General features: G+C 38.2%; 1 protein-coding gene across 13 annotated transcripts in view; it reads left to right on the plus strand.

The window, feature by feature from the left end:
- SIPA1L1 (signal induced proliferation associated 1 like 1) overlaps positions 1-14,445 on the plus strand; it is a 362,552-nt gene that overhangs the window by 37,293 nt on the left and 310,814 nt on the right. The gene's annotated exons all lie outside the window — the stretch shown is intronic.

A 14,445-nucleotide genomic window follows, 5' to 3' on the forward strand; every position in this document is an offset into this window, starting at 1 on the left:
GTCATATATTGGCTTTTTAATCAATTACCTAGTTTTTCTAATTGATTTTGAGGCATTGAGTCCTCCTCCCACCCCCATATTAGCCTTTGCACCTCATTACGATGGTTATTTTTCAAGTTTAAAATATGTAAAATTCAATTTTAAATTAATAGCATCCTTTGAAGAAGGACTGTGGCAACTGGGTGAGTAATCCAAAAATTACTGCTGAGTAAAGCATTGTAGGATGGCTCTTGTAGCAGGCTCTGTCTCCTGACTGTGTTACCAGTGAACAGAAATTAGTTTGCAAAACATGAGCACACCAGCAAAGAGAGCTCAGTAGAGACAAACTGGCTTGGGATTTATAACAAGCTGCAGATGGTGTATGGACATAATTTCTTTCCAGTTCATCCTGGGATCAGCTTAGTCAGACCTCTGTAGTAACTTTTTTTTTTTTTTTTTTTTTTAACGTTTATTTATTTTTTGAGACAGAGAGAGACAGAGCATGAATGGGGGAGGGTCAGAGAGAGAGGGAGACACAGAATCTGAAACAGGCTCCAGGCTCTGAGCTGTCAACACAGAGCCCGAAGTGGGGCTCGAACTCATGGACTGCGAGATCATGACCTGAGCCGAAGTTGGATGCTCAACCAACTGAGCCACCCAGGCGCCCCTGACCTCTGTAGTAACTCTTAACTCACCTCCCTGCACGGCTCTTTGCAAGGGTGAGATCCCCTTACTCTCTGCTGAGAACTCTCCTGGGCCTCTCCCACTGCCTGTCACAGCAATTCTCAAACTTTTGGGTCTCAGAAACCCTAGCATTAAAATTGTTGAAGCCCCAAGAGAACTTTAGTGTTGATGTTGATTATATCCATTACTACTTACTGTATTGAAATGGAGAAAAATTTAGAGCATTAGAATATATAAGCTTGCATTCCCTTAGCTGCAGAGTGATGACATCATTGCCCCTTAGCTGCAGAGTGATGACATCATTAGTCCTGCAGTTTCTGGCAAACACTGTACATTTAGGAGAGAAAGAAAGAAAAGGCAAATTGTATGCTATTATATTTAAAAGTTAGATTTATTGAGGCATAACTTATATACAGTGAAATTCACCTTTTTAAGTGTTCAGTTCTTCTCTGGGTTTTGACAAATGCATTGTGGTTGTAGAAGATAAAGAACATTTCCATCACTCTAGAATGTTCCCCTGCCTTAGCCTTATACCCTCTGACCTTTTTCTGTCCTGTAGTTGTGCTTTGTCCCAAATGTCATGTAAATGGAATCGCAGAGTCGTAGCCTTTTGAGGCTGGCTTCTTTCATTTAACATAACACATTTGAGATTCATCCATGCTGTTGTGTATATCACTGATTCTTTTTTTTTTTTTTTTTCTTTAATTGCTGAGTCTTATTCCAATGTATGAAAATACTTCTGTTTGCCCATTTACCAGTTGGAGAACATTTGGGCTGTTCCTAGGTTTTGGTGGTGATGTGTCCTAACGTTAATATTAAAACAGTTTTAACCTTAACCTTTAACCCTGCGAGGGTCTCAAGAATCCCCAGGAGCTGGAGACCTCTCTGAGGACCTCTGGCCATGTTGCCTGCGTGTGATGTGCCCTCTGTCTAGAACGCCAGGACGTAGCTCGAGGGTCTCCTCTGTGCAGGCCTTTCTAAGCCCTCTTTCTACCGTCACTCCTGGGCCCCATGTCTGGTCTGCTCACCACCATCTTTGAACTCTGCTGTGCCTGCTCCCAGGGCTCGGCAGTTACTTGAGGATGTGGCAGCTTCCTCACCTCTGAGGGCGATGCCTCCACTCTCGGTCCCAGCACATGCCTGGTACATGTTTGAATGAATAAATAATACTTCCTTTACATATGTGAGGCATTTTATTACTTATAAGAGATTTTCTCATAAAACATTCATCCCTCATTTTTAGCTCTGCAAAGTATATATAGCAAAGTGATTTTTTAAATATCTTTTATTTTTATTTTCATCAGATAAGGATATCTGTGGTCTTTACCAAGCTGTAATTTAGAATAACCCGGGAAGCTTTTAATAAACAGATTAAATGCTAATCTCTGGAGATCAGGCTTGAGTTAGTACTATTATTTAAAAAAACATCACTGTTGAACCTGATGTGCAGCCCACAGAGAACCATTGTCCTAGAACTTGGTTTACTGTGAAGTCTTAGCGATGACGTCGTTCAGACTGGAACCCTGATCCTTGACTCCTACTGGAATGCCTTTTCCTCCACACTCCGGACTCTCCCGTGACTCTCCCGTGAATAGAAGCACTATAGAGATTTAGAGAGCCTTGTTGTAAGATGACTGTGTTTTCAATTTGTGTGTTTTCAATTTATGGTGTTCTGGTGTGAAGACCAGAACAGTGAATTTAGGATGGGGGTGGAGCGGACTGTGTTTCCGTTTTGACTCTGCATTTATTAACCTTGGATTAATAAATACTTAAGTTTGTTCTCAGGTTTTTTTTTTTTTTTTTTTTTTTTGAGAGAGAACTTGTGCCCATGCGAGTGGGGGAGGGGCAGCGGGCATAAGAGAATCTTAAGTGGGCTCCATGCCCAGCATGAGCCCGGACTCGAGGCTCACTCCCACGACTGTGAGATCGTGACCTAAGCCGAAATCAAGAGTTGGGAGCTTAACCAACTGAGCCACCCAGGCGCCCCAGTGTCCATTCCTATTTTTGAAATAAGGATACTACCTTAAATTCTAGAAGTTTATTGTGGGGATCCAATTAGATACCGTGTTAAGAGACTTTAAAGGATTTATATAAAGGATTGCAAAATCCTTTTGTAAACTATAAAATGCTTTCTAAGACTTATTTTTACTTGATTTTAGCCTAGTCTATTTATTGGTTGAATTTCCTTGAGGCTCATGAGTTAAACAAGTAATATAAAAATACGGTGTCACTGAAATAGTGAAATAAAAGAATTATGCAGAATAAAACCAAGAGGTTGTCATTGGTTGCATAGTTTTGATGCTTTGTGTATGAATTAAGTGCATAAATATGTATACACGTGACATACTATTTTTTTGGGTTGTATCAACATAGAGTCTTATATATTTGTGTTCTTTTTAGTTTGAGAGCATGTTTTTGATCATTCTGTATTAGAATATATAAATCCCTCTCATCCTCTCATTCTTCTTATAGCTGCATGATTTTTTCATATATTTTCATATTGTTGGACATTTAGCCTGTTTCCAGTCTTTCACTTTTATTAAAAATGCTAGTGAGAAAAAAAGAAAAAAAAAAAATGCTAGTGAACATTCTTCTTAGATCTTATTAAATCATTAGTTAATTCTTATTAAACTATTTACTCTGTTTTATAGATACTGGGAGATAAAGCAGTAAATGTCTTGTTTATGAAATCTTAGACAGTTTCTGCTCAAGTCAGGATAGAACTTAGACTTAAAGGGGCGCCTGGGTGGCTCAGTTGGTTAAGCGTCTGACTTTGGCTCAGGTCATGATCTCTTTGGCTTGTGAGTTTGAGCCTCGTGTCGGGCTCCGTGCTGACAGCTCAGAGCATGCAGCCTGCTTCGGATTCTGTGTCTCCCTGTCTCTTGGCCCCTCCCTTGCTCATGCTCTGTCTCTCCCTGTCTCTTAATCTCAATAATCAATAAACTTTAAAAAAAAATTAAAAAAAAAAAAAAGAACTTAAGTCTTAAAAAAAATTGTGGCAAAATATACTAGACCTTGGAGAACTTTTTCGTATGATCTTTGTGAATTTTGTTTGTTTTATTTTTGTTGTATTATCCTGTCACTATTTGGATAGACTTTTAAAGATTAGTGTGTATGTTTCTTAACTCCCTTAGCTGTGATTGCTTCATACTTTTTCCTTGAGTAGTAACAGCAGTGCAACAGTAATGTCAGTACTTATGCTGTACTAGTACTCTGCTAGGAGCTTATTATATACATAGTCTTATTTCTTCCTCTTAGTAACCCACTGATTTGGTGGTGGTCTCCAGGTTAAGCATTTTGAAATGGAGGATCAGAGAGGTCAGATCACTTGCCCAAGGCTAGTTATGGGTCTAGGATTCAAAGGTCCTGCTTCCAACTACTATGCTAAACAGTCTGCCAGGATTTCACTGAATCAGAGATGGTACTTTTATTAATGACATCACAAATTACTTTGTAATTTACTTGTATGTGTATATTTTGCTTAAAAATTTTTTTTTTAATGTTATTTATTTTTGAGAGAGAGAGAGAGAGACAGAGACAGAGAGAGACAGAGTGCGAGCAGGGGAGGGGGCAGAGAGAAAGGGAGACACAGAATCTGAAGCAGACTCCAGGCTCTGAGCTGTCAGCACAGAGCCCAATGCGGGGCTTGAACTGGCGAACTGTGAGACTGTGACCTGGGCCAAAGTCAGATGCTCAACTGACTGAGCCCTACCCAGGTGCCCCTATTTTGCTTTCTTAATGCCATTAATAATTTCACCTGTGCAGAAATAGTCCATGCTTTATTCGATTTTGTAGTAAGTATAATAAAAGCAATATAGTAATTAATAAATATAAATGCTTATTGAATAGAATAATTGGTATTTTGGAGCGAAAGAGGCCACTAGATGGGGAATTGTTGTTGAATTCTATTTATTAACTAACAGAATAACCTTGGTAAATGAATGCTGTTTCCTCACTGATAACATAATATTGGACTAAATAATTCACTCTGTACTTAATCAGCTATCAGTCCTGAATTATATTAGTGTCAATAAGAACATTCGTCAGTGGTAATGTAGATGAATTGCGAAATGGAATTCTAGTAATGCTTCCCCTTACCTTGAGTAATAAGGTGAATACTTCTGGATGGGTTTGTTCATTCATGATGAACGCAAGATTAAAATGATCTATCTGAGTTGATGAGAACACCCGAATGCAGCCTCAAAGTTTTTTTTAAGCACATTGGAATATATGTTCTTATAATTTTATTGAAGGCATAGTTTTGAGTATTTTAAGTGGCCATCGGTGGTTATTTCTCAGTAATGATTATTATAGATGGAGTTTTAGTGAAGATATGGTTTCACATATTCTTTGTGTACTCTATGTCACTCACTTTTCACTTGAATGATAAAACTGAGGTCTAAGTGGCATAGTCTGGAGACATGTGATGGTCAGCTTCTTAACTCTTAGTGTCCTTAGTCTCTCCTTTTTAAGCCTTAAAATACAGTGGCTGGATGGTTGAAATAGATCTTTTGCTGGATTCTCAGCCTTAGAGACTGAATTCTGTATTTTTTTAAGGGGCACCTGGGTGGCTCAGTCGGTTAAGCGGCCGACTTCGGCTCAGGTCATGATCTTGCGGTCCGTGAGTTCGAGCCCCGCGTCGGGCTCTGTGCTGACAGCTCAGAGCCTGGAGCCTGTTTCAGATTCTGTGTCTCCCGCTCTCTGACCCTCCCCTGTTCATGCTCTGTCTCTCCCTGTCTCAAAAATAAATAAAACGTTAAAAAAAAATTATAAAAAAAAAAAAGAAAAAAACTTAGAGTAAAGCAGAGTTAAAACATCAGCATTTCATCTCATTCCTGGTTTTTAACTTATAAGCATTTTTAAAAGGAAATATTTTTGGCCAATGTTTCATAATTGGCCAACAGAAGAGAATCAGTTGGTTCATCTTCCCGTGTGGATTTGTTGACTAAAAGTTCCTCTAGCTCCACAAAGTGAGCTTAGATCATAGGAAGCAATTGGGTGGTAGTGACTCTTAGTTGCTATTGATATGCAGTGGATTTCAGTCAATAGCCCCGTGCAGTCTACTCCATGCAGCACATTTTAAGTGTTCTCAGATTCATCTTTTTCTCTTATTTCTAGATTTACTGATTTGCTTGGATAGATCCAGAAACAGCATTGTACTTGGGGCTGCTTTCTGAGATGACACACCCCACCCTTCAGAGGAATTCATTTCTTTTTGGAGTTTGGATTTTGTTATTTTTATCTGTGTTCCATACTGTAATTGTCAGCTTTTAGAATGTAAATGCTCAAGTACATCCTGCCGCAGTGACTAAGGGGCATTATGTAAGGACTTACCACCACCCTACCCCCTTCTTTTTAGTATGTGGACATCACATTCCTTGGCCTACTATTTGTTTTGCATCTGTATTTCACTGTAACCCTAACAAGTTCATTCAAGCAGTGGTTAGACTGAGGTTAAGTGGTATTATGGTTGTTTGGCAGGATATGGCCATAAACACTTCTCTTTAAACACGGAATGGCCTGAGGTGGCTGTAATGTTCAATTGCATAATCACAGATTACACTTGACAAGCACAGGAATGAGTACACGGGCCACATACATCTGCAGTGAGAAATTGCCCCACAGCATGGAGTCTACTGTAGAAACCATCTGTAGAGTTCCCTTGAGTGTTTTCTTAGATAATTACCTTAATATCATTCATTTAATTGGAATGTTTCTGATGAGATGGAACTATGAATAGCATTTCAGGGTTTCCAGAAGCCTCCCACCTAACATCTAAAGGAATGAGTTAAAATGTTAGAAGTGTTTTAAAAATGTGTATGCTCCTCAAAATTTTGTCTGTTTTCTCCTCTCTTTCTCCCCTCCCTACTGGTATTTTTGTGACGTGAAATCTGTTTTATAAAACGTACCCTCAGAAATAATTCACTTTCTAGAGATTGGGTGGTGTGGAGTTTAGAGACATTCTATTTGAAATGCCTGGTGATGTGTCCATTCAGGGAGTCTCTGTGAATGTGAGGAACGGGTCTTCGGAGCTCTTAGATGGTACTGGAACACACTGCAGGTTACCTTGGGCAGCCGAGGAATGGAAATCAAGTTGCCGGTTACTGTGTGTGGAAAGGCCTTTGGGGCATATTATGTATTCTTTGAGGCTAATGTGAATATTTAAAAGAAAAATTTTTTCATTTTTTATATATATATATGTATGTGTATATAAACACACACACACACATGCACACGCATATATATATATATAGAGAGAGAGAGAGAGAGAGAGAGAGAGAGAGAATCTTAAACAGATTCCACACTCAGCACTGAGCCCCACGTGGGACTCGATCCCACGACCCTGGGATCATGACCTGAGGTGAAAATCAAGAGTCAGATGCTCCACCCAGGTGGTCCTGATGTGAATATTTGTGAAAAAGTGTTTTACTTCCTTCATTACCATTTTCAGTATTTATCAGGAAACTGGATATATTTGATATGGGACTCAGTGTTTCTGTCGTCTTAATTTTTACTGAATGTTTTTATTGAACTTGTTTTTCAAGTAGGCATTTTAAATTTTTGTAATTGTTTATGCACGTTTCATGTGTTTTATTCAAACTGATTTGTCTATAAACTACTATAAACTATAGACTGGTTTGTCTATAAACTACTATAAAATACTTCCTTGTCAGAGGCCCCAAGGTTGACACTATAGATTTTTATTTGAAATGTTTATTATTTTAAACTAATTTTTTTTTTTTTTTTTTTTTTTTTTTTTTTTTTTAGCAAAGTAATAATACCCCCGGTTTAAATACGAAGTAAAATCATAGTTCAGGCTTGAGAAGAAAAGTTCTTAAGCTCCACCTGTTGCTTTTCAGAAGCAGCCATTTTCAGGGTTTTCTTTTTTAACTGTTTCTTCTGGCATTTACTGCCATATGTCTAAAGAAGTTATTTTTACTCCTGTGGCTCGGCTTTTCAACTCTAAGCATTATCTTTTGACTATTTCCTGCAGAAGATAAGGATTTAACTTCCTGACTTGTCTTTCCCCATCCTCCCAGTGATAATTAAAAAAATTTTTAAAAAGTTTTTTTTTAAATGTTTTATTTATTTTTGAGAGAGACAGAGGGAGAGAGAGAGAGAGAGAGAGAGAGAGGTACAAGTAGGGGAGGGGCAGAGAGACAGGGTGACACAGAATCTGAAGCAGGCTCCAGGCTCTGAGCTGTCAGCACAGAGCTTGATGTGGGGCTCAAACTTGTGAACCGTAAGACATGACCCAAGCCGAAGTTGGATGCTTAACCGACTGAACCACCCAGGTGACACCCAGATTACTTTTTTTTAATTTTAAGTAAGCTCCATACCTAATGTGGAGCTTGAACTCACACATGCTCAACCGACTGAGGCAGCCAGGCACCCCACTCCCAATGATAATTTTATTGAATTTTTGGCCAAGCTGTCATTTAACGTTTACAGTATTATTTAAAAAAAAAAATTTTTTTTTCTAATGTTTATTTAGTTTTGAGGGAGAGAAAGAGACAGAGCATGAGCGGGGGAGGGGCAGAGAGAGAGGGAGACACAGAATCCGAAACAGGCTCCAGGCTCTGAGCTGCCAGCACAGAGCCCGATGTGAACTCGTGGACTGTGAGATCATGACCTGAAGCCAAAGTCAGGACGCTTAACCAACTGAGCCACCTGGGCACCCCTGTAATAGTTGCTTCGTACATTTGCTGGAACTTTGCACACAAACTATCACATGATTTGCAAATAAGAAGTTTTACTTCTTCCTTTTAGATCTTTATGCCTTTTATTTCTTTTTCTTGCCTTCCTGAATGGCTAGGACCTCCTGTTGCCTAAAATGTGACAAGGACACACATTCTGCCTGTTCTTCAGCTCGGGGGAAAAACAAGTCAGTTTTTCACCTTTGAGTGTGATGTTGTTTTTGGGTGTTTTTCTTTTTTTCTTTTTCTTTTTCTTTTTTCTTTTTTTTACAGTTCATCAGTTTGAGAAACTTCTCTAACTCTTCCTAGTTTGTGGGAGTTTTATCATGAATGGCTGCTGGATTTTGTCAAACACCTTTTCTATATCTGATCTGATCCTATATTTTTCTCCTTTAGTCTGTTACATGGATTGATTTTCAAATGTTAACCAATTGTTGGGGGTAGACTGTACTTGCTCATAATGTACCTTTTTAATATATTATTAGATTTGATTTGCTAAGGTTTTGTTAAAGGTATTTGTGTCTATCTTCATGAGGGATACAGCTCTGTAATTTTTATTTTTTGTAATGTCTCTGTCGGGTTTTAGTATTAGCATTCTGCTAACCTTATAAGGTGAGTTGGGCAATGATCCTTCCTCTGTTTTCTGAAAAAGTTAAATTTCCTTTTTGAATGTTTGATGGAATCCACCAGTGAAATCATCTGGAGTTGTTCTTTTGCTGCTTTGGAATATTTTTGACAACAGATTTACTATCTTTAAAAGGTAAAGGGCTAATTAGATCTTCTGATTCTTCCTGTGCCAATTTTGATAGATTCTATTTTTCTAGAAATTTATTTGCTTTATGTAAGTTGTGTCAAGTATTCTCTTATTATCCTCTTAAACGTTGACAAGATCTCTGGTGGTATATGTTTTTTCATTTCTGGTATTGGTGATTTGTGTTTTGTCTCTATTTTTGATCTAACTAGAAGTCTGTCAGTTTTGACGGTAATTTTAAAGACCTGTATTTTGGTTTTGCTAATTTTGTCTGTTGTCTGTATGTTTTCTACTTCATTGACTCTGGTCTTTATTATTTTCTTCCTAATATGTTGGGTTTAGTTTGCTCTGCTCTTTATGATTTCTTAAGATAGAATGTTAGGGTCATGGTGATAGATAGATCCTTTTCTATTTTCTTGAATTAAGCATTAAAGTTTTAAGTTTCCCTTTAAGTACTATTTTAGCTGCATCCCACAAATTTTGATATGTTTTACTTTTGTTGCTATTTGGCTCAAAATATTTCCTAATTTACTTTTTTGATTTTATCTTTGATCCGTGAATTATTTACAAGTGCGTGGTTTGATGTTCATACATTTGGAGTTTTCCTAGGTATCTTATTATTACTGATTTTTAGTTTAATTCTGTGTTGTCAGAGAATATACTTTGTGTGATTACAATCTTTTTATAAAAAAGTTTATTGAGACTATATGGTCTTTCTTGGTAATGTGCCACATGCATTTGAAAGGAATGTGTATTCTTCAGTTTTAGATTTTCTGTGAATGTCAGGTCAAGGTGGTTGACAGTGTTGTTCATATCTTCTATGTCTTTCCTGATTTTGTTTTTTTTTTGTCTAATTCTATCAATTGCTGAAATGGAGTGTGAACATCTGTTACTGTAATCATATCATTGTCTTTTCTTTCCTTCATTCTATTTTTGCTTCTACTTTGAGATGCATATACATTTATAATTGTTACCTCTTCATGATAAATTGTTCCTGTTATAATGTTCTTTTTTCTCTGGTGTTGGTCTTTGTCTTAAAAGTTGATTACAAACTCAGTGTGCATGGTAGGGCTAGTGTCTGGTATTCTCCTCTGGATGATTAGCTTGGGCCCTGCCATTTCAATGACAGTCCCCAGGTGCCAGTTTCTAGTGATCTTTCATTCAGGTTGGCCACTTTCTCCTGAAGAGTCTTCCAGCCTGCTGGCTGTCTAATGGAGCTTGACACCTCATGTTTTCAGTGCAGGGAGTCATTCCTACCCTCACGTATGCCTGGCCAGATCTTCTCATTAGTTGCATGCAGATTAAACCCCATTTTCATCCTTATTAGTAAGTTGCTCAGTTGTGGGATTAGGGAAATTTCCTTGATGCAGACCCTTAAACCGTACCAATTCTTTTGTTTTCAGCCTCACCCCTTAATAGGATCTCAGTTTCTTAGCCCTTCTGGAATTCTGCATCATTAACAGACCTTTTTTTTTTTTTTTAGTTGAAGATTCTTCTTGGTGGCCTCTGCACTCCTCTGTCTTTAGCAGTTAGATTTCAGCTTTGTCCAGTTTGCTGAATCATTTTCCACTTACACATTGGTTTCTCATCTTTTGGAATTTTGTAGACATCTCTTATATGCTGTTGTCTCTTTTATTTCCATTTATTGTCATTTCTGGAAGGAATGGAAGCAGGCATATATTGAGTCATCTCCTTTTTTTTTTAACAATTAAAAAAAATGTCTATTTGAGAGAGAGGGAGAGCATGCATGAGCGTATGCATGGGGGAGTGACAGAGAGAAGGGGAGAGAGAGAATCCCAAGCAGGCTCTGCACTGTCGTTGTGGAGCCTGATGCAGGGATTGATCTCTGTGAGATCATGATGTGAGCCAAAATCAAGGGTCGGATACTTAACTGACTGAGCCAGCCAGGTGCCCCTTAGTCTCTACTTTTATCTACTTTCTAGTTTACTTACATGAGGCTTTTTAATTGATGTATGTTATTGTTAAAACTGATCTGCAGTAGGCAAAACGCTAATTTAGTGTCCTTTCTTGCCATGTGTGGAAAAAAAGAAAGTGTGTTTGTATGTGGGGGTGTCCATTATATTTCAGTGATGTGAGAACTAATGTATTTCTTGCTGTGGATTTCATTCACATTAGAAAGTGTTCGTGGTGTTCTACCTTCTTTGTGTTTGGTTTGGTAGACACTGTTTTCTTTCAAGCGCCTTCATTTTGAAAATGAACACATTATGCCTGTCGTATAAAATAGGAGATTCCTTGACCTAGAACTCAAAAGTCATCGAGTTGCTGTTTTAATACAGGTAAGTGGTTTAAATACACTGCCAGTTTCTTCACCTATAAATGAGAAATATAGACTTAACAGGCTTGTTAAGGGTATCTTCCATGTAAAATCAAAGACAGGAAAGTCTTTAAAAAATTACACAGTGGGGCATCTATGTAAATCGGTGTATTGAGTAATTAATGTGTTCTTGGACAGTCAGGGATTAAACTATTTGTGTTTATGCTCTTTGGGAATTGAATGGTTCTTGCAAATAACTTTTAGTATTACATTCTCCACGGTGGAAAACTTGCCCTATGCTTTGCCAAAATAACGCTTATTTCGTGACACTTTCACAGCCTGGGTCCAGTCCAACATGAAAGTAGAATAGACCACTCCCTAAACGCTGTTATCGCTGAATGTTGTTATTTAAAAGAGCCTCAAGAATTTACCTCTAAGTTGCCCCATGTTCAACCTGGTATTTTGGGATGCTTTCTAAAGACACCTGTTAAGTGCTGGTATTATCACTGAGGAAGAAATTCTGTGTTGAGATAATCGTCTGCCTCTGGCGTTCCAGCTCATTGTAATTTACCTAGAGAATGGGACCTTAAGGGAATAGGTCCATTGAGTTTTTTAGAAGGGAGGGAAGAACAGATCTAAAATCTAGAGCAGTGTTAGGGATAGGAGGCCTTGATAGAGCGGCATAGCTGTTAGCCTTGGGAAGCAAGGCCGTGATCTCAAGTGGAATATGGGTAATATGGATGTTTTACAGTGCTTTTAGATCCAGCCATGTCTGAGCTCTTAATCACCATAATAACTTTCATGGTTATGGTCGTATTTGAGAATAAGGTCCATGGCCCTTGAAGACCAAAGATCTAACTACTCGTGGCTTTAGCAACATTTAAATGCTGTTCACATAAGCCTCTTAAAGCATGTTTCAGATGTGAGAAAAAATGTAAGTTTTCCCACTTTTAATTGGGAGAGCAAGAAAAAAAAAGAACGTTAATACCTAGCTATTATGATTACACAGTTGATATTTGGACAAAGTGTAAATTATAGCATTCATTTGTGTGTCACTTACTTCATGAGTTTGGAATCCTCCCCTCCCCCTCTGCTCTTGTTTAGTGTATTTAGAAGCACCTAGACTATGGAGGAAATGGCATATTTATAGTGATTTTTGTCAATTTGGGGATAATGGTGATCCATACACCAGATATGGTGTGTTTGTTTTTTTTTTTTTTTAAATAAAAGAGTCCTGTAGCTATGAACTTTTACATTTGTTGACATGAGGGGTAAACAGCTTCAATGCTTGAAAAATGAGGATATTGGTTTAAGCAGCTGTTCTAGTGCATTTGCTCATGATCTTTTTGGTCCTAGAAATATTCAAAATAATCTCAGTTATAAGGTGACATTATTATTGAATTGAAAAGTCCTGTTTTGTTACTGTCTTGGCAACTGCAGTGTGATGATTTTGTGGACTTCTCATCTACTTTGTAGAACTCAGGTTGCAGGTTCTTGGCGTCCTCGTCTCTGAATGTGTTTCACATTCTGTTTGCCTGATTCTTTCATTTTGAATCCATGAGATTCAGTGGGATACTGTGGAAAACAATTGCATATGTGTTTTTTAAAGACCGGGAGGTACCACTTGAGCTCTCTTTTATTCTGTTCTCTTTTCTTTTTTTGTTTTGTTAAACCTTATTTTTTAGGGCTCTTCTTTTAGAAAAATCACCAATACGGCAAAGTAAATGAAGGCTGTCTTTTAATTGCTTGAATGTCAAAACATTTTTATTGTAAGAGGAAGCCAATCCTACTTAAAATTTTTCTTGGCTAATTAAAGTTTAGGATTTTAATGAAGTTGTACTTAGCAATAATTATGTTCTGAGGTAGGTGAGTTTTGGAGGAAGAGTGGTGATTCTGGTTTTCCACTGTGCTTTCACTGAGGACCAGGACACCAAAGGTAAGAGTCCTGTGTACTTTGGTATTGACACTGTAATTGTGTAAGCCAAGTGTTCTGGGTGGTTCCAGGCTAGCCTTCCTTTACATGGGTGGTAGAAAGTGGTAAAACCAGACAGAAGGCTTCAGAATCTGGATAAGCAATGAAAATGGCATTGCTGTGGAAACTCTGTCCCACCTTTTGTAACTATGGAACAGAAAAGCAACAATAGCCTAAACAAATTTACATTAGAACACGTTCAGAGGATGTAGAAAGGGGAGAGATTGTTTTACCCAGCAGTTTTTACTGTTTTTACTCAGTTTTGTCAGTTGTCACTCACTTTAAGAACATCTTACTATTGACTTTTCTTAGGATTCACTTACAAAGGAGCCATGTAAAATTGCACCGAATTTCTCTCTGCGTAAGGGTTTTTATTAGGAAGAATAGCTTGGTAGATGCTACGGCAATTTTAAAAGCACTAGTCTGTTCTTGACTTAATTAAAGGGGAGAGTATTTTAATTTGTTCAGCAGCAAACACTGAGTGCCCATATGTGAAAAGGGCTGTCGGTTCTCTGGGGAAGACTGAGATTGGCAAGTTGTAGCCCCTGCCCTGAAAGAGCTCTAGGCCTGTTGGGAAATCCGACGCGTGCGTAGTGATACTAGAGTGAAGATAGCTCCAAGAGGGGCCCGCAGACTGGGGGTTCAGAGGAGGGAGAGAGACACTTATTTCCCTAATGGGTGAGGTGAGCAGGCTCAGTGAAGCTTCGTGTAGGTGGTGGTATTTAAGCAATGTCTTGCTGGGTGGGCATAGAAAGTTCTAAATGTTGAGGCATGGGTAGGTGATGGGGACAAGAACTTCAGATTTGCTCTTATGTCTAGCTTGGAAAAGTAAATAATAATAGTTGTAATAATACTAATACAAGCATTTGCTGAATGCCTAATTTGTGATAATTATTTGTTTCAATTCATTTTCTCATAACAACGTAAGAGCCCTTTGAGGTAGGCAGTACTATCACCCCCATTTTACAGATAAAGAAGTTGAGGTATAGATAGATAGGTTAAGAAACTTGTGTAAGGCTATGCAGTTAGTAGAATTTGAGCTAGTTTCAGAGAGCTCACCCTTGCTGGCTATGTTGTACTATGGAAA

Source organism: Panthera leo, chromosome B3 (genome assembly GCF_018350215.1).
Source record: "Panthera leo isolate Ple1 chromosome B3, P.leo_Ple1_pat1.1, whole genome shotgun sequence".
NCBI lineage: Eukaryota > Metazoa > Chordata > Mammalia > Carnivora > Felidae > Panthera > Panthera leo.